Source organism: Hippoglossus stenolepis, chromosome 4, assembly GCF_022539355.2.
Source record: "Hippoglossus stenolepis isolate QCI-W04-F060 chromosome 4, HSTE1.2, whole genome shotgun sequence".
Lineage (NCBI taxonomy): Eukaryota > Metazoa > Chordata > Actinopteri > Pleuronectiformes > Pleuronectidae > Hippoglossus > Hippoglossus stenolepis.
The window spans coordinates 9,844,855-9,864,328 of record NC_061486.1 but is presented as its reverse complement, the minus strand read 5'-3'; the positions used below and the strand labels follow the sequence as shown (position 1 = coordinate 9,864,328).

The 19,474-nt window shown below is 42.9% G+C and overlaps 1 protein-coding gene across 1 annotated transcript in view; it reads left to right on the top strand.

Annotated features, from left to right (window-relative positions):
* Window positions 1-17,357: 17,357 nt before the first annotated feature.
* LOC118106768 (muscleblind-like protein 1) overlaps window positions 17,358-19,474 on the top strand; it is a 63,481-nt gene continuing 61,364 nt past the window's right edge. Inside the window, exon 1 of the mRNA XM_035155542.2 lies at window positions 17,358-17,506. The gene's annotated coding sequence lies outside the window, so the exon portion shown is untranslated. The remainder of the gene's footprint in view (window positions 17,507-19,474) is intronic.

Genomic DNA, 19,474 nt, shown 5'->3' with positions numbered 1-19,474 from the left:
GCTCGGGCTTCCTGCGGCCTCTGCCGGGGCCAATATCTCACCTGGCCATCGTTTCACCTCAGTCTTCAGCCCTCTCAGGGTCAGTCAAGCAGAGCTAATGTCAAGCTGTGGCTGTATCCACATAGTTTCCATCACGAAGCTCCAACAAAACAATCTCTGCTCTAATGCTGTGTTTTTGGCCCACAGCAGATTTTAACATGGTGCTCGTGTATGCATGCGTTTTAATATCGCAAACTGTCAGAGACGCAATAAGCAGCTGTTTGCTTTTAATTTTCCTAAACGGTAGTTGAGTGAGCCTTTGTAGATTTTTGCCTCACAAGCGATGAAACTTGTTTCCTGCGTTAAACTGGCAGCTGCTGTGACACAGGAGGGGGGGGGGGTGCACTCCGAACAGCAGCATCTGTGTGTGATTTGCCTTTCGCGTCCCTTGTCAGGCTGAGTTCACGTGAATCACAATCATTCATGTCGGCAGGTGGCATTTGTAGGTTTTCTGCGGAGAAATTGTTTTCCAAGTATATGAACACACGCTCAACACACACACGCACACTTGTGTACTTGCAGCTTACACACACACACACACACACACACACACACACACACACACACACACACACACACACACACACACACACACACACACACACACCCCGGGGGCTATTCAGAGACTTCTCTTGTTTAACTTCTGGCATCACCAGGTTTTACAGATGTGAACATTACGGCACCGCACAGAAAATAATGACCCTCCTGTTCTGTGTCTCGACTCGATGACATCATGCGGCTGCTGCTGCTGCCGCTGGGGGAACCTGGGAGTCGTACATGTTATATTATGTAAAACACATTGTAATGGTTTAACATCCTAAGTAGAGACAGTCGGGGTCTTTTTAAGCCTCTGTGTTGATTTTAGGATGCTGGATATTCTCTGATCAGCGAGCGAGGGAGAGGAGACCCTACATATCTTAGATTTCCAGGCGCTCTAAACTCATACCTGTGCGCCTGTCACTCCTTTTCTGTGAGGGATCCGAGTTGGCAGCTTTGTCAGCCGACAGCCGAGTGTGGGCTGACGACAGAAAACTTCCCTTTGCACCACTGACATCAGCCTTTCTTCACTCCAGTTCAGCTTCAACTCATTTCCCTTCATGTCAGGGGAATCGTCCCCTCATCTCCCCCGTCGTCCCCTCGACTCGTCTCAGTTTTTGCTCCCTCGCTTCTCGCAGCATTATCATACACAAAGGAACACAGCGAGAGGGTTTTATTTAGTCAGTTGCAGTGTTTGGACCAATGGCTTGTCATATCCACAGCCTGCTAATTGGTGTCACGCGGTGTCGGGGGAATCTCGTAGCGGCGAGGAGGGACGTCGCTGAAATCCGTCTCCACGCTCGAGAACAGAGAGTTTGTGATGGACGCTTGGAGGAAAGCAACGCACTGAGCGGTGACATAATCTGGATTTATTTCCCTGTGAATTTGGCCAGATGAATAGTAAGATTATGAAGTACAACCAACCTCTGACTGCTCGGATTCTAAATACAGGATCTCTCTCTATATGAGGTCCCGGCGGTGGAGAAGTGCTGGTGAATATTCTCTGTGGGGTCTTTTGACTTCCTGGCTTGTATGCGTTGGCACCGAATGGCGGGACTCGCTCTGCCAGCCATTGTCGAAGTGGTCAACAGTTCTCCTAAATAACAGACCCGCAGGAATTTGTCTGAGTCTCAGTTTGGTTTTAAGAAAATAAAGAGAGGAAATAGAGCGAAACCATGTTTGGAGGTGCTCACAAGACCGGAGTCGCTGCAACACTTAGATTTGAAATGTTTGCGCTTCATCCTTGTTTATTCCCTCTTATGGAAACATCTGTAAAATGGGTCTATTTAGGTTTATGTTAGACTATCGCCGTTTTTTAGACATGACGCCCTGGAGGATGTCCGGAGAATTGGGTCCGGCCTTTCTGCGGCATTAAACCTTTCGCACATGAACAACGCAGCAGGAGATTCTCTGCTCAGATGCATTCACAACAACACAGATTTATCCGAAGTGTTCCGGGGAAGGGTGGCATAGAGATCACGTATTTTGTTTACAGCACATCAACTCTGGTTCGGCCCGTATCACTAAAAGCTCTTTTGAAATCTCGTAGGTGTCTTCTACGTGTACGTGTCTTTTCACCCGGAGACATTTGATTTCTTTACGTCTTTTTCCTGTTTGTTTCTGTCGCGTCCTAGAATCGCAATCATCCCCCCACTCGCTCATGGTAAATCCCGTGGAGGACATCGACCCCTCCGGACTTTCTGCTAAATTTTTACCAGGGGACAAGTAAATTCACTCGAGAAAGTTTGCTGAAAGTCTGGATGCTCTCATTTTGCGTTCATACGTACAGCCCCTCTGAAAAATGTCCAGAGGACGTCCTGATTTCAGTGCATGTCTGAAAGCAGCTTATGTTTGTGTATGTGGGGGACGTTATTGTCCTCCAAAGACCTGATCCATGATTCACACCCCCATAAAGATTCTGATCCCTCCATCTTTACCGTCTCTGTCTTCCCTCATCAGCCAGTGGCTCTCCCCTCACTTTTCGCCCTGTGGCCAATATGAGTGGCACGATACTAATGTCTCCACTTCGTGCTCTGCTGCACACAGCAGACGAGGGAAAAAAACGTCAGTGTCAGAACGAGTCTCTCCATATCTTCTGTTTCCACTCCTGCTGCCTCTCTCATCGCCTCTCTCAGCAGGTAGACGGGGCGGAGGTCTCGCCCTGTGACATCACAGCTCTTTGCTTGTCTCATGGCGGCTCCGATTTCAGCACCGCGGATTAGATTAGGCTCATATTGCCTGGCTGACTCACTGTCCTTGAGTTACGTTGAGCTGTGAAGAGGGAGCCGGCACGGGGATGCGGTCAGGGAGGGGTGTATCTAAATTGGATTTTTGCTCAGATGGAGATAAATCTAAAATGAAGCCTCATAGAGTCTCAACAATCTCCTCGTGTAGCACTTTCTCGTTTCCTTTGTGATTCAAAGTACCGCCTTCTTGTCATAAAAGCCTCCCCGACTTAATACCTCGACTTTAAATGATCATATTTTCACATTTTTAGCTACATTTGGGGATATAGCTGTAAGCCATTGGGATGACGGCCCACAGACCACAGACTGTTTTTAAGAGGACTTCATTACAGCTCCCCGAAAGAGAAGCCAAAGCGTTTGGATCATCCCCCACTGGCTGGCTGCAATGTAGGTCAAAAATTCCACCTCCATGTTAATGGATGAGACATGGACAAAACGAAAAAAAGTTCTCATGATTTCTGTGTGTTGTCTACGTTAATCGTTTATTTGATTAAATAAAAATGAGGTTAGACATCATGACTGACAAGTGAGACAGACTATCGGCAGGACTCTGGCTTGCGATGTGCAAGATGGTGTTGTTTGCATCTGAATATTTTTTGCTACATTTTTTGACAGTGGGAGGAAATGGAAACGGCCACGTCCATCTTTATTTACAGTCCACGGTCCAAACTGAAATATCTCCACTGTTGAAAAGTCCCTCTCAGGATCAGTTGTAACAACGTATTCTCTGACTTTCTGTTTTTGCTCCATCATCAGGAAAATATATGAATTCATCTCATCTGAATTTGCTGCAAAACTAAAGACGTTCCCATCAGCCTCAGTTCAGTGCTCACTATGAGCTTGTTAGCGCGCAACATTAGCATGAACAGGAACGACCTCAAACAGGTGCTGGTTGTAGAGCCGACTGTCTGTGTTGTCTGCTGCATAATTACTTCAAACCTCTGTCGTTAACACTTGCTGTCAAATTAGCTGTTGTCCATCAACACCCTGATGCCACCACAGTGATTATATCTCCTTCTGTCTCCTGCATTACCTTCTCTCTCTTTCTCTATAAATATATATACAGTATATACATAAACATGTGTCACATTTCCTCAGACATATATAAAATTAACTCAGTTGCTATAAATTGATCTTTTTTAGAGGGAAACTAAATGTTTGAGTAACTGCAAAATTGTTCTTTTTGGATCCTAAAAATCGTTCAGAGAACCACAATGAAGGACAGTGATGTGTGACACAGATGGGATGGTAATGGGTGGCATCTGACAAAGAGGATGAATGTTGTGCAGGGAAGATGAGGATTGGTCGTAATGGTGCAGTAGAGCAAGAAGGATTTTCCATCCAGTTTCGTATATTTCATGAAGTTAGAGGTTTGATCTTTCTGGGAATTTAAAACTCTCCTCTCTGGATTTCTCTTTATGGATACCATTCTTTTCTTTCATTCTAATGCACTCCGCACTTCTTTGGCAGAGCTCCAGCTCTTAAGCGTTTTCATTGGCCTGCTCGGCTCTACAAACAGCTTAACAGCGTTTCTGAGCGAGAGTCCTCACCTTGGCCCTCAAAATCTCAGACTCCGAGACCTCCCTGGAACACCCTCGCTCTGGTGCTGTTTTTATTCCTGTGCTGTATTTAACCACCTCCTGCTTTGGCCATATTTCTTTATCTGTTCCGTGTAAACACACAAGTGCGCACATGGTCAGCCACCTTCTGTGTTTATACGAGCAGGGATCGAGAGGCATGCCGATGGTTTAGACACTGTAAACACGTCTCGAACGGATGTGTGCTGCTGCAGGGCGGCTGACGTAATGCCGTGTGTGTGCGCGGCCTGAGCCGAGTTCAACTTTCTACACAGGAAAACACATGACCACAAAGAGGCAATCCAGCGTTGGCTGTGGCATCGGTCGTCTGGAGCAAACATCATTAAGCTAAGAACTGTGACTAGCAGAGCAAAGAATTGAGTTAGCTCAGACAGTCAGCTTTCATCTACACTCATTAGGTTACAGCTCATTCTGGCCTGACACACAACTGCCGGCTTTTTTCCTTTCCCTTCATATGTCGACATCATTTTCTGTGTCTCCCTCAGAAAAAGAAATAGAAGAGAAAAAAACAACACAATATTGACTATGCATAGTGGGGTGATTACTTATAAGCTGATGCTGTGGCAGACTGCAGCCTGTTTTCAAGTCAGTGACTCACTGTGAGCAATGGGTAGTGGTTGAACGAGGGAGCCGGAGTCAGGGAGACGAGTGGTTGGCGGGCTGGTGAACGGCGGCTGGGAGGGAGGGAGGGAGGGAGGGAGACAAGTCCTTTTCTGGTTGGCTCTGTGTTGTTCTGCCTTAGAAGGCTGTGTTTGGAAACAAGGTTTGTTTGCAGTGTGTCGATAATGGACCAACTGCAACATATCCTTAAAATCTATCTATCTATCTATCTATCTATCTATCTATATCTCTCTCTCTCTCTCTCTCTCTCTCTCTCTCTCTCTCTCTCTCTCTCTCTCTCTCTCTCTCTCTCTCTCTCTATCTATCTATCTATCTATCTACCCACCTACCTACCTACCTACCTACCTACCTACCTACCTACCTCTCTCTCTCTCTCTCTCGCTCTCTCTCTCTCTCTCTCTCTCTCTCTCTCTCTCTCTCTCTCTTCTCTCTCTCTCTATCTATCTATCTATCTATCTATCTATCTATCTATCTTTCTCTCTTTCCATACATCTCTCTATCTATAGTTTTTCTCTCTTGTACATTTCAAAAACATGAAACATGTGCATAGCCACACATAAATAGAGACACATGCAGTATATGCATAAAAACATACACTTCATATGGACAAGTACATACGAATAGACATGTACATAAATTGCTTTTGCATAAGCAAACAACAAATGCCAGTCCGCTCTGAGTGTAAATGAATAATTCAGGGGCCATGCAGCCAATTCTGAACACACCAGAATCCTGTTGTAAATTCCAGTCTGAAACATCACGTCACAGTTTCTAGAAACATTCTCAAAATCTTCAGGTGAATTCATCATAACAGCTTATATGGTACAGCCCATAGCACATAACTCACCGTAGCGCCATAGCTCACCTGCAGAAGGTCATAACTCACACAGCACATCCAATACATGCTTCAAAATAAAGTTATGTAAAAGCTAAGTCATAAAAGCCAATGCCCTCAAAATGAAAAGTTATTTCGGCATATATTGTGTAACCAATGGGGATCAAACATTTAGATGTTATTCACGATGCCACTGGACCCTGGAATTGTTCCTTATATCCACATTTATAGGCTTATTCTAAATTGTCATTGATGCTGATACGGTACCAGAATATTATGTTTGTGTATCAAACCGAATACTAAGATGCAGATTTCAGCAGAGCAAGATTTTTTACAATCCTCATTCTGCTCACATGTCTATGAGCATTTTCATTTTGTTTTTATACTATTTATGCAAAGTGACTGTTTCACACCCCAGTGAACAAAAAAATGAATACAAAAATACCTCCATACAAAAAATGTAAAATAATGTGCTGCTGTTTGTTCGGAGGCTTGAGTCCTCCTGCTGCAGGAGCTGGTTCGACCCTGCCCTCATTTGCTGCATGTCTCCCCCACCTTTACTCCCCGTTTCACACTTAAACTCTTAAGACAGTAGCGCAGTAAAAGCTCCTGCTGGTCTGTCCGGCCTCAGATTTTCGTCAACATCACTTCTGAAGTTTTACCTTTTCAAAACAACAGGGGAAACCTCTTCTTGCATGCAGCATCCACTGCAATGTTCTGCTGTCATGTCATCACAAGCAGCATCAATTGAAGCGAGCAGACACATTCAGCCGATTGTGCACCTTCCTTCTCCATATGAATTGGATTCAGGAACGGAGCACATGGTGGAAGGAACACCGTCAGTATCCCTCTGTGGACAGCAACCCATTCCTTGATGACATTTGCATGGTGGAAGCTCACATTATCCCAGACAATTACAAAATTTGGCACGTCACGCCCCACTGAGCCTCTCTCATTCGCAGGAATAGGATCTCTGCAGAGCGTTCCAAGAACGTCAGGAGTCTCTGGATGATGTAAGGGCCAATTTTGGAATATGTGTACACTCACACCATCCTCAGATACTGCAGCACAGATATGGGCCCTGCAGATCCAACATGGCTCAGTGGTGTATAACGTTTTGGCCTCGTCTCCCGCATTTGGCCGGACTGAAACCAGCCTCATCCACAAACACAAGGGTGTCAAGGATTTCCCTTCAGCTTCATTATTCTTACAACATATGAAACTGACTTTGCTGTGGACTGTGTGTCAGGATGGACAACATGACATCTCCCTAAATGTAAAACCCAAGCATCTTGTTATGAATCCTCCCCCATGTTAGTGGATGGGACACGGTCCAAACTAAAAAGTACATGTTAAATTGTTTTTTCTCAAAGACTGATGTATGTCCAATGTATGTTCATTTGTCCAATGCCTTTGCTTTTGATTAGTTATTTGCTGCTATTAAAATGGGGGTAAATGTCATGATTGACAGCTAAGACGTTTTATCGGGTGAGTGTATCAGTGGGACATCTCTAAAGATCGCTACTGCAAGGACATTGTTTCCAAATGTGCTAAATTATGTTTTTTGTGTCTGGGATTTTTTAGCTTCAATTTTGGGTAGTAGGAGAAAAATAGAGACTTGCCGTCCATTTGTATATACAGCCGATGTGTATATCATCAGCTACAGCAAAGTAGAAATGTTCTGTGTCCTTCTCTGCAATTTCAATAGGCATATATTGGCCATAACAAAGGACTGTAGCCAATGATGTGCACATCACTGCTTCACCTGTACACACCAGCTCCTTCACTCTGCCTGTTTCTTTCAAATGGCAGCTTTTAGAGCTGTGTCATGGTCATCTGATTCAACCCTTTTCTGTAATAGTGATGCCTGCAGAGTTAATATGATGAAAGGGGCCACCGTCCTCTGAGGTTGCAGTCTGGATCTCTCTCAGTGTCATTCCATTACTTGCTGACACCATGTTGCAGATGCTCTTGCTCTTGTTTAGATCGTGAATATGTGCTGTGCTTTGTGCCTCATGTATTTCTTACGACATAATTTCAAATATGTATTGAATTTTATTCCGTCTATTATTGACTTTACATCATTTCTAATGTATTAATACTGTAATGTGATTAATTCCAGTATTGACGTACCTGTTTTCCAGGCAGTTAATTTACATTTAAAGTCGACAACTTTGGCCCATCTCTCCACATGAGAGACAGCTCTATGTCTTTCTTCATTATTTACTCGGCCAGGTTCCTTCATGTTCTGTTGTGGTCAAGCTCTATGAATGTGTCATGAATATAAAGCTTGGACCTTGGTTTGACGTTAGATGTAAGAAACCTCTGATTTGTTATAGGATTTCACCTGAGAGGCAATTTACCAATTTAACAGACAAAACAAAAAGAATCCAAATTGCTGTAATAGTTATATTTCAACGTGTGACGACATGCACACTGAAATAATTCATACACGTCTTGGAGAGCACAACTCTCCAGCTGAGAAGCAATATCAGTTTCATTAAGAAGGACAATGTTAAACTGTGCAATTTGCACTAAATTGTAAGCACTCATTTGCACAGAGATGCTAAAACATTCGCCATTTCTTTGAAAGAAAAAAATAGAAATTAAACTCTGCTGCAAGCAAGAGCTGCAGTTGTTCTGCATATGTTTGCCTAAGAAATTTAGAGAAGCTGTAAAATTGTTTCATGGGTTTTACTCATCCGAGTAACAGACTTGTTTTAGAGCTGCTCTGTTCAAATGTTCAAATCCATCCTGTCTTTTGTTGCCTTCCAGAAACCAGAATGAAGAGTCTCAGTGTCTCTGTGATAATATTGACAATCTATTCCTCTATTTAATCTTTGTTTCAGTTTACGTGAATCAGTAACGAGCTGAGTAATGTGCTTGGATTTCCTGAGGCAGCATGGGTAGCGTAGTCCCCCCCCCAGAGTGTCTCTGTCTCAGCGTAGGTCTGAGCTCGCTGCTCCCTGTCGGGGTACTAAGGGGATTGGATATGCTCCGCTAATGCTATTAGTGCTGCAGCTGGGGATTACTGTCTCTAAAGGAAAGAAGGGGAAAAGGGCGTGAAATATGAAGAAATCTTTGCGTCGGGGGGCACGTGTGTGACAGAGATTTGCACGGTGTACATGTATCGAAAGGGACATTCATGAAAACTATACTGTACACCAACAAAAATACTAAGTCATCAGCTCTAATGCAAAGTGTGGTGCGAGGTGCTTTTTTTATATCACTCGGCTGTTACAGAGCTCCTGGGATTTGAGTTAATTAGTCCATTAAGCTGGTCAGCGCCTCTTAGAGACAGACATATTTTTAGCTAAAGGAGAGATACATGTCACCATTATTATGCTTTTAAGAGGGACAAAGTTTAAACTGATACTGAAGCAGAGGGGTTGATCCTTTGGGCCTAGCTTGGGTAAGAAAAAATCGATTGTATGACAATTTAACATAATTTAAGTAGAAAGATTTAGATTTAAATCAGGAAAAACGCTCCATCTTTTACATTTGCTCCGGTCAATGTAAGTGATATCTCTGAGCTGAGAGGAGATCTGTGTATTGAGTAGCAGGCAGAGTGTACAGCATGTACATTGCTTCTGATCGATACAGACGGAAAATGAGAATCATCCTCACCTAAAATAAGCTGCACCACACTGTCAGCAGGACGCTTTTTTTACGAGCGTCAGCATCTTGTTTTCTTACAGGAACGATATCTTTCTCCGAAGGCTGAGCTGAAGGTAGTTTAATAAGTATATTACCACTGGAAAAGAACACACGGAAGACAAGCAGAGGATTACAGTGTGTATGCTGCACAGAGTGGACATCATCTGCTCTGCCCACCAGGATTTCCCTGTAGCGTGCCCTCTGGGTGGATCTGCTCTCCGAACTTTGCGTCTTTAAGCTGAGGAGGAGTGTGTGCCTCCGGGGAAAGAGATTCTGACTTTGAACTGTGAAATAGTAAATGAAGACGTGTACTAAATCATTAAATACCAATCACCTCATTTGATGAATAGCATTGCCTTATGAATATGTACAGTGTGCGTTGTGGACTCACATTCACCATTGGCAATATCATTTCATGAGGCATTTGTTCCTCTAATCAAACAGAAAATTTCAGTTTCATATTGCCTGAGGGCTGCTGCAGGTGATTTTTTTGAGGGTTTCACACAGACGCTAGAGGAGCAGTTTGATATTCCCAGGCAAATTTCTGAGGCAGTGAAAAGTGTGAACACGGGTCACAGATACTTAGTCTCTTTCAACGTGTTATCACAACATGGGCTTTAAATTCAAACCTGTTGACACAGAAAGTCAGGGATCCTGGTAAATGCTGCGTAATCTCCCCCGACAGTTTCCATGCATCTTTTTCTTTCTATTTCTTTCTTCACAAGGATCCCCTTTAGCACCAGCATGAGCATTAGCTATGCTAATTCAGTTCTGATCAACTTTCGATCTCAACAGCTGAGTTGTGTTTCTGCAGTTGAACGCTGCGCATTTACCAATAACAGATGTGGATCTTTTAGAGATATTTGTCACATACCTTCGACGTGCCTCCGATCACAGTCCGGACCAACAGTCAGAAAATAGCCCGACCAAGAGAGGTGGTCTCAGTCCAGATCAAGCGAACCAGGCATCAGTTTTTTTGCTTTGGTTTTAAACTTTTTGGGATATATTTCTGGCTTCCTGACCAATTGCAGAAAGTTGACACGGGATTAAACCATAGTTAAAGAGAAAAAGCACAAGTGGCTAACAGGATTGCTGCTCAATGATGAGGACATTCATTGTGCTGGTAGTAATTCCATAATGATACGGGGTGGCAACGGAATCCCCATTCATATGTCAAGCTGACTTTTTTCCTGTGCACTTCAATCAAAAAGTTAGAGATTACAATAATCATACAATAATTGACAACGCACTTACATCAGACACACGCCCGTCTACAAACCAATCAATGTCAATCATAGGTACACGCAGCCCATAAGGGTGAGGATTACTGGACAAAAGTATTCATTCCGCTCTCTACATTGCAATTACATGCACCTTGGTTGGAATATGGCTCAGAAACAACTCAACCAGAAAGTTAGGTGGGCACATTTCGCAAAACAAAGGCTGACCAGACACGTGAGGAACTTTTATCACATCTTCCCATTGAGATCCTGAGGTTTGTGGAAAAGGGTCAGTATTCACAGCAAAAGCAAGGAACGTCAAGCAAGTCCCGTTGCCTATGTACACAACTCCTGAAGATCCCATGAGAACCTTCACCAATGTTTGTCTTTCCTCCTTTTATGCTATGACCTTCTGTTTCTCCATTTTAGCCTCTGTTCTGTATCTCTCTAACACTGTCTAATGTTCATTATCTCCCCATATCTTTTCCCCTCCATCACACATTTACACGTCTCTGTGCCATAGTTGCAATGAGCTTATAGATGGGCCTTATGAATATTTACAGACGGTAACTAACTCAGGGGCAATCTGCTGAGATTTGAGACACTCCCGCCATGTTTCATGTGCATGCATATGAATCTCTGTTGGCTTCAAACTGCATGTGTGTGCTTTATCTTTCAGTGCAGTGATTCTTCCCCAGGGAGGGTCAGATATTTGGACCAAACCCCACAGCAACGTATTTCATCAGGGAATTCTGAGAGTCTGACCTCCGCAATTAATTTCCCCCCAGTATTCCTCACATCCACGTTTGATGTACGGTCTCTTTTCTCAGCATTGTTGGGTAATTGACTGTATAGCTTCAGAACTTGACAACACGTTGCACTGGTTTGGCTGTAACGTAATCTGTACATGTTCCGTTCCCCCAGCATGACACAAACAGAAAAGGTTGCAGCAGCATTGCACCATCATCTCTGAGTGGCGTTAACAAGGAATTTTCTTCTGTTCAACACTTCAATCAATCACATCACTGTCCCAACAATGGAGTGACATTCATCCGTGGAAACTGGTTGTCAAGCTGAAAGTCAGAGGACGATTAAACATAGCAGAAAAAGATTTGATTGAACAGCTTTTAAATGGAACAAATGAGGGTTAAATCGTACAACGTATCCTGAATGCTGAACTCTTTTGGCTGCATAATTTATAAACTGTTTACACGCTGCCAACATCTTGACATGCCACGCCGGTGCTTACTTACGTCTCATTTCTACGACATAAAAACAAATAAATAAAAGCATCTAATCGTTAGTGCTGCAGCGCTGAACACTTTAAGTTGAAGAGAAACGCCGTTCCAAATGTTGATGATATCCAGCTCTCGTTTCTGAGGAATTTTAATGCACTTATTGTAATTCACTTTAGACAAAAGCTGGAGCCAAGTAGCACAGCATAATTTTCCAGCAATGGCCTTTCAAGGTTAAAAGTGACAACGCGTTTAGAAAGCACTCACGGATTGGTGGGTGCGATTGTGGAGGACTATTGTAGGAGCCTCTGACTGACAGAGAAAAACATTGGATAGCATTTTAACATTAAATCAAATCATGAATATTATTTGTTTTATTTACAACTATTTTTCTCCTTGCTTTTGTCAAAAAGTAAATATTCCGAGTGCCTCTGTTGTAGAATTTGTTTAAAGATGGGCAACGCGTCTTCACTTCCTCCCACTCTCCAGAAATCCAGCCAAATACCCTGGATGTAAACGCTGCCATCTTGTGCAGTTGCAGCCAGTGTCAGCGTGGTAGTGAGGTCTCAGTGATACAAGTGCTCGACCAGTCGTGAGTCAGTCTCAGCTGTCAATCAGGACATTTCACTCAGCTAACATGGCATCAATAACTAATTAAAAACTAAACTTACTGGAAAAATGAAAACTTGGGCAAACATCAGTGTGATACAAACTAATGTCAAGCAGAAACCATCTTTGAGAAAAAAAAAAAATCTTGTGTACTGTGACTCTTTTGTTTGGCCCATGTCCCATCTGCCAACATGGAGGAGGTGTGATTTATACCCTGTTCCTCCTATTTTAATCCACATTTAATCAGTGCAGGCTAACTTTAAGCATGCTAACCATGCTAAACCATGTGACCCTGCTCCTGCCTGGTGAACATCTATCATCTACCAAAGAACCAGCTCTGCTCCCAAAGGATGAAGGAGGTAAGTGACTTTGTGTTTAATGACACATCAGTTGTGGAAATAAAGTTTGTATTCCTACTCTAAAGGAAAAAGCTAAAATTATTAAATCATTTTCAGTTCTAAGAATTCCAATGCCACTTGTGTGTTGACCTATTGGATGTTTGACATTGAGTGACTCAGTCTGTACTGAAGTGACAGCAAATGTTAGAATTAAACCTTAAAGTCACACGTCATAGGCAGGTATGTCTGTGTGGCTTTTATGCAGACATGTGTTGTTTCGTGATTTATTATAGAAGGTATCAAACTTCCATCACATTGTGAATTCCTGTGTATGCACACTTGTTGCATGCGCATCTGCAGAGACTTTAAAGGTTGTTGATCCCAGTCAAATATCTTTTGATTTGGCCCAAAATCAATAGGGTTTTAGTGATTCAAAGTTTTTTTATCACATTTTCCACATCAAAGGATTTACTTGTATGTGTTGTTTATCTGTGCTGGTTTGCTGGGTTGCTGTTTTCTCTCTTGAGAGTTGCCATAACTTCCCTGATCAATACAAGCTATACTTGACATTGCATTGCTGTTGTGTTGTAGAAGTTTCTCTGTGTCAACAAAATACATAAAATTAAGGGTGAAAACAACATTTTCACATTCTCTTTTAGTCTCCAGCTTTAGCAGGAAACTAGTGGATACTATTCATCAGGCATCTCCTTGAAATGTTATCACATTTTTGTTTGTTGCACAGATTAAGCAAAATGATTGCTTTTGTCAACGTTTTAAGTATAGAGGTAACTGCTACAGTCATAACAAAACCATTTCATACAGAAAATTGAGGGTTATTAAGGCTCGTAAACCAGATAACACATATACAGAGTTATTAAAAAATAATGAAAAAGCATCTCAACAGCATTGCACATATATAGCAGACCAATATTCTAAAAAATAAAATAAGGCCTATACTGTTGATACCGAGGGGCCTGTTGATAGCTTGCTTGTGAAGGAATATTAGAAACTATTCAAAACTGTGAAGCTTGACCATTCTGTTTGGTGTGAGTGTCTCTCTTTGGGGACAGTCTGATCATAAAAGAGACAACGAACCCCTCAGTCCCCACTCTGTCCCTCAGACAGACGTGAGGAAATGTGTTTAAAAATAAATGGGTAAATATTATTTTGCTGTCAGACGCACCATTTGAAAAAGCCCATTCGACCTGCCACCAGAAAGTGGAACTCAAGCTTCCAATAATCAGACTACATCCAGGAAGCCTCTCTTCAAATTGCAGTTTGAAATGCAGCGCTGTTTCCGTGCTCACTGGTATACGGCGCTGGCATCAACAAACTGAGCCCTTAGAAATATTTCTGCATCCAGCGAATGGACATAATTGGAAGTAGTTCAATTGAACCTTTTAGACTTTTCTGGATGTCTATCTGCATATGTGATGTGATCATGAACAGGAAACTAATGACTTCCCCTGCACAGAATATTCCCCCTGTTTTTAAATTGCTTTCATTTGCATGCAATATCACACTGAAGCCTATTAAATTTGTGACACCTACTGTTGAAGCTAACAATTTCTCTACTAAAGCAAATACCGATAAATTGCTGCAACCAAATACCTTCTTTGCTTTGTTAAATACAGAACGAGGAGGTGCACCAGTGAATGCAATGACCGGTTATCTCTCCCAGATAAAATCCTATCTGATCCCGCGAGGCACAGCTCAGCTACAGCTACATTCCGATATCTGAGAGAAGATCACAACAAAAAATGTTTGCAACAAACATCCTAAAGCTGACTTTGCGTGGGCTCCCTTCATTACTGTGGATGTGGTGCATTGCGTTTCATTTTTTCTTTTCTTCCCAGGCACAGGGATGTGCTGCTTTATTCAGATACTGAGCCCAAAGTTCAACTTTGAACTTTGACCCCGGAGCTGCACTGGCCTTCGCAAGCTCAACCTGTTGTGCTGGAGGCTACTGGCTGTATTGTACTGAGACTTAAGATGCAGGATATAGTAGGAAGAAATGGTGTTGAACATATCCATCATCATCATCATCATCATATTGAGACCACACAGGTTGTTATTTCCCAGGCGCAATAAGAACCTCAAGGTCTGTATAGTGATTCATTGCTTATGTTGTAGCTTGTGTGTCTTTGAAAACAATACACAGTATATTTACAATTGATTGTGATCTTATAATTAACATTTTCAAACACAGAAAACCGTACTTTTTGTTTTATTACATTTAATTGATATTTATCGTTATTTTAGGTCCTGCAAACTCTCTGCTCCCCTGCACGGAGTAAACCTGCATGTTCAGCCCAGGAGCCTTGTTTTTCCTGCTATGATGCGAGTATGATTCAAGAGTTTCTCTCTGGTTATGCAGCATTCACTCACTAATAATGCATAGGATCACTATCAATATGCAGAATCAGAAAGAGGCACAATGCTTACAGCTCAGGCGTGCTGTAAAAAAAAAATGTAAGACTCCGTGAGTAAGAGTCTGAGGGTATATAATAATTACCCCAGCAGTACCACCACCATCATTATGCATAAGCCTAATCAATGGCCATCACGCTTAAGGGGAGCTGCGACATTGTTAATGAATAGTTCCAATGACCAGTGAGCTATGTGTGTGTGTGTGCGCGTGTGCACGCACAAGTGGTTAGTGTTAATGTCTTTAATGAATAGATGTGGCACACGGAGCCTGTGGACACCTGCTGGTGCCATTAGTCCCAAAGAGCAGACAAATCACTTTGGCTTTCAGATCAGAGCAGGTTATTCAGTGTCCCTCACACTCGAGGACCCTTCATTAGTCCGGCCTCATGAGCGTTCTGTGATTTTGCCGTCTCATTCAGATATATGCTTCTTTCAAAAGGCACAAGATGGTTCGGAAAAGCCACTTTTTATTGATTTAATGCAGTTTCCCTCTCTCTCCCCCGACCGACCTGGAGGACTAGCTTCAACTTTCTAAGAGGAAAGTAGATCCTGCACGAATTGGTCACCTGCATATAAACAAACAAGCACACGTGTCCTGGCACATTCGCACTCACTACCACCTGTTGCCTCCCACTATGTCTATACCTTTCTCTCCTCAAGCCAAGCTGATTAAATCATCCTGGCAAGAATTTCCACAATCAATGCTCAGTGAATCCTGTTCCTACCTGTTCCCATGGCTACTGGAAGACTGAGAACAATATGCGGGAGCTGTAGTTTTTTTTTTTCTTCTTAACTGGTCTGACTACCCAGGTTAATTCAGGCTCAAGCGGCATCACTTGCCTTGATCATGATGACTGAACACGAAAATGTTTCAGAGTATCAGGGGTTGCCTGTGCGGCGTTTGCGCTGCAGGACTCAGCTGTGAGCTGCTGATTTACAGGGCCTGAAGGACGGCCACAGCCATCCACCCACTCTGTCACCATGGGAGACGGTGGAGAGGAGGTCTCGTATCCTTCGCGGCCTCCCCCTCTGTCTCCCTCCTTCACAACAGTGCTCATCCCTCTCTTTCTCTCTCTTCTTTGCCCTCCCTGTCTTGATAACCCATTGAGCTCCAATTATCGTTCAGAATAACAGTGACCTCCAGGAAGGTGAATAGTGGTGCAAATTAGAATAATTAGACCGCAGAGTGCCCTGGTCAGTCTTTCCGAGCGCGCCTTCCATGCATACTCACGAGACTCAATTGATTGGTCAGTCCAGCTGTACTTCCCTTGTTGGTATTGTGACTGGAATGTGTGTTATCAAGCGGCTGCAGACCTCCGTGCACTGGCAATAGCAAGGGAGGAAAGGAAAGAAACCACAAACAGGAACTATAGCCTGTGTCCAGGAACCTCCAAATCCACACACACACACACACACACACACACACACACACACACACACACTGGCACATAGCTGCATATACACACTCTCTATTCCCGTTTACTACACCCCCCACCCCCTTTATCTCAGAAGTGTCTCCCCTCATTATATCTCCGTGTTAGTCTTTTAGCTCTGGCTTAATGTAAGCGTCAAATAGAACAAATACGAGCACATTTGTTTGTACCACTCATTTCACTATTTAAACAGATTACACTGAGGGGGGAGCCTGGAGAGCCACAGGAGAGAGAGAGAGAGAGAGAGAGAGAGAGAGAGAGAGGGAGAGGGAGAGAGAGAGAGGGAGAGGTGGAGGGAGGCTGTTGCTAGGGGCAACCAGAGTGGCGGCAGTCGTCATCATGAGGCTCACTTCTGCAGTGTGTGTGTGTGTGTGTGTGTGTGTGTGTGTGTGTGTGTGTGTGTGTGTGTGTGTGGACACAGCGTGCGTGAGTTCACCCTCCTCTCTCCAGACAGGGCGCGAGGACATCCCCCTCCAACACTGTGCCAACAGAAGGAGGAAGAGAGCGAGAGAGAGAGAGAGAGGGGGAGAGACATAGTAGCGAGAAAGAGAGGGGAGAGAATGAGGGAGAGAGGACGAGAGAGAGACTGAAACCCCATAATGCACTGCACGCTGCAGGGCTGAAGTCGTGTAGATTCATCAGTTCCTGCTCGTGGGGACTGTGTGTGAGCACACACACACACAGAGAAACACACAGACAACCAGGCAGGTAAGACGGCGTTTCTCTGACCGAGTGGACAGCTACTGGCTTTACGAGATGATCTGTCTTTCTGTCTTTCTTGCCTCTTGAGAGGAGCAGGGGGAGTTTTGCTCTGTACAAATGACAGGGTGTCATTAATATTTGACATGTTATGATTCCGACAACTTCCCTGCCTGTTGCTATAGTGAACGATGATGTGTTTTTTTTTTTCTTTCTTGGAAATATTGTTTAAGGTTTTTCCAAATTGAGGATATATCTTAGAGAGGAGATTTGAAATAGCTCATATGCATCTGTGGAATATCTGTGTCAGTTGTGATTTTCTCCTTCTGCTTTTTTGCATTTGAAGGGATAACTTCTCCAGTTCACTCTGTCATTCTGATTCTACATTTTCATGTGCAGTTGCTACAGTCCAGCATATTTACAGTATGATTGTTTTGAATAGTTAAAAAAAATCCTCAAAAGTCAGGAATATATGTCACGGGAAATATGTGAAATTTTGTTTTAATATCTAATTGCGTCAAATCCAGTGAATTTTAAGCGACTGATGTTACATGTAACACAAAGGCAATACTAATTATGTCAATTCAAATATAAGCCCAATGAAAAACAACTTGAACCAATCAGATCATTTTAAGTTAGTCCTTGGGCTTTTTTTTTTACAATTATGTTTCTTTTTACTGGAAATTAAATATTCAGTAACTGGCTCCATAACACGACAATTATGTGAAAAACAAAGGCTGTTTTTGAGGTTTCTATTTCTATGTGACATGACAGTAGCTCAACTTGATAGAAGGATAAAAGCATGGCTCCACTATTATGGGTCATTTTGTGATTTAACGGTCATTGAGGCTTGTGATCATATCCGTTGCGCCAGAAAACCCAGACACACAACTGTAGTTGGCTTATAGGGAAGACACTCTTTATTTCCTCAGGACTCATTTGAGAAATTTCTAGTCCCATGTTCTGAAAACATGTTTCAACACTTTGTCATGTGGAAATACAGCAGAAGGTCAAAACTAAGGCTCAGAGTGAGAAACAGGTTGTGAAATAAAGCTTGTGACTTCTAAATTAGCTCCTAATTCCTAAAGCACGTAATATAAACGTCGGATGTACAAGCTGATTGCTGAAGAAAACAGGAAAACATAAGTTGTATTATCTAAAAATCCTTCTAAATGAAATACAGCTCAAGGTAATTTTATTCACGTCATCCCTCATCACACGGACGTCTCTAAGCAGCTGTCAGGCTGTACTTGTAGCCTCCCATCTCTTGACACTGTGTATAATGTAGACGTGGATAGTTGTATATGCTGTAACAGGGTATAAAAGAGCTCTCATCGGGTGGGAAATGAAAATGCAAAAGAAAGCCATGATGCAGATCAGACGGGAACAAAAAAACAAACTCTTTTGAATATTCAGTTTGTCTCCTTTTAGCAGACATCTGTTCTCTCCCTTCAGAATTCCACCCGTCAAAATTTTGAATGGAGAGTCTCCTCTTTTTCATTATGGCTGCTTTGATTAACTCACTATTTGCCGCTATGTGTATCGTCACCTGATCCACCAGACGCCGATGTGACAGCAGCATCTATATCCTCCTCTCTGTAATAACCCTGCGCTGGTGTTCGGGAGACTCAAAGCTGCCTGATAAAACTGTGTTCACTGGATATACTGTAGTCTTCTGAGTACATACTGTGTTCTTGAGAGAGTGTGTGTGTTTCAGTGGGCTCGAGATGAGGCAGAGAGATACTGTAAGTGGATGGTTTTTAATGTTGGCTCAAAGAGATTGCAAGATTAAATCCAGCAGGGCTCTGTAGAACAGAAGTTTTTCAATAGGGAAGGTTTTTTCAACAATGGTTATTCATTTATTCCACCACTGGTCTGTTATAGAGGTCTGAATTGACAGATTCAAACATTTTCCACTGAGGTCACATCTCGGGGCCCCTGAATGTGTCGGTACCCGAACAGAGAAGTGTTCAGACT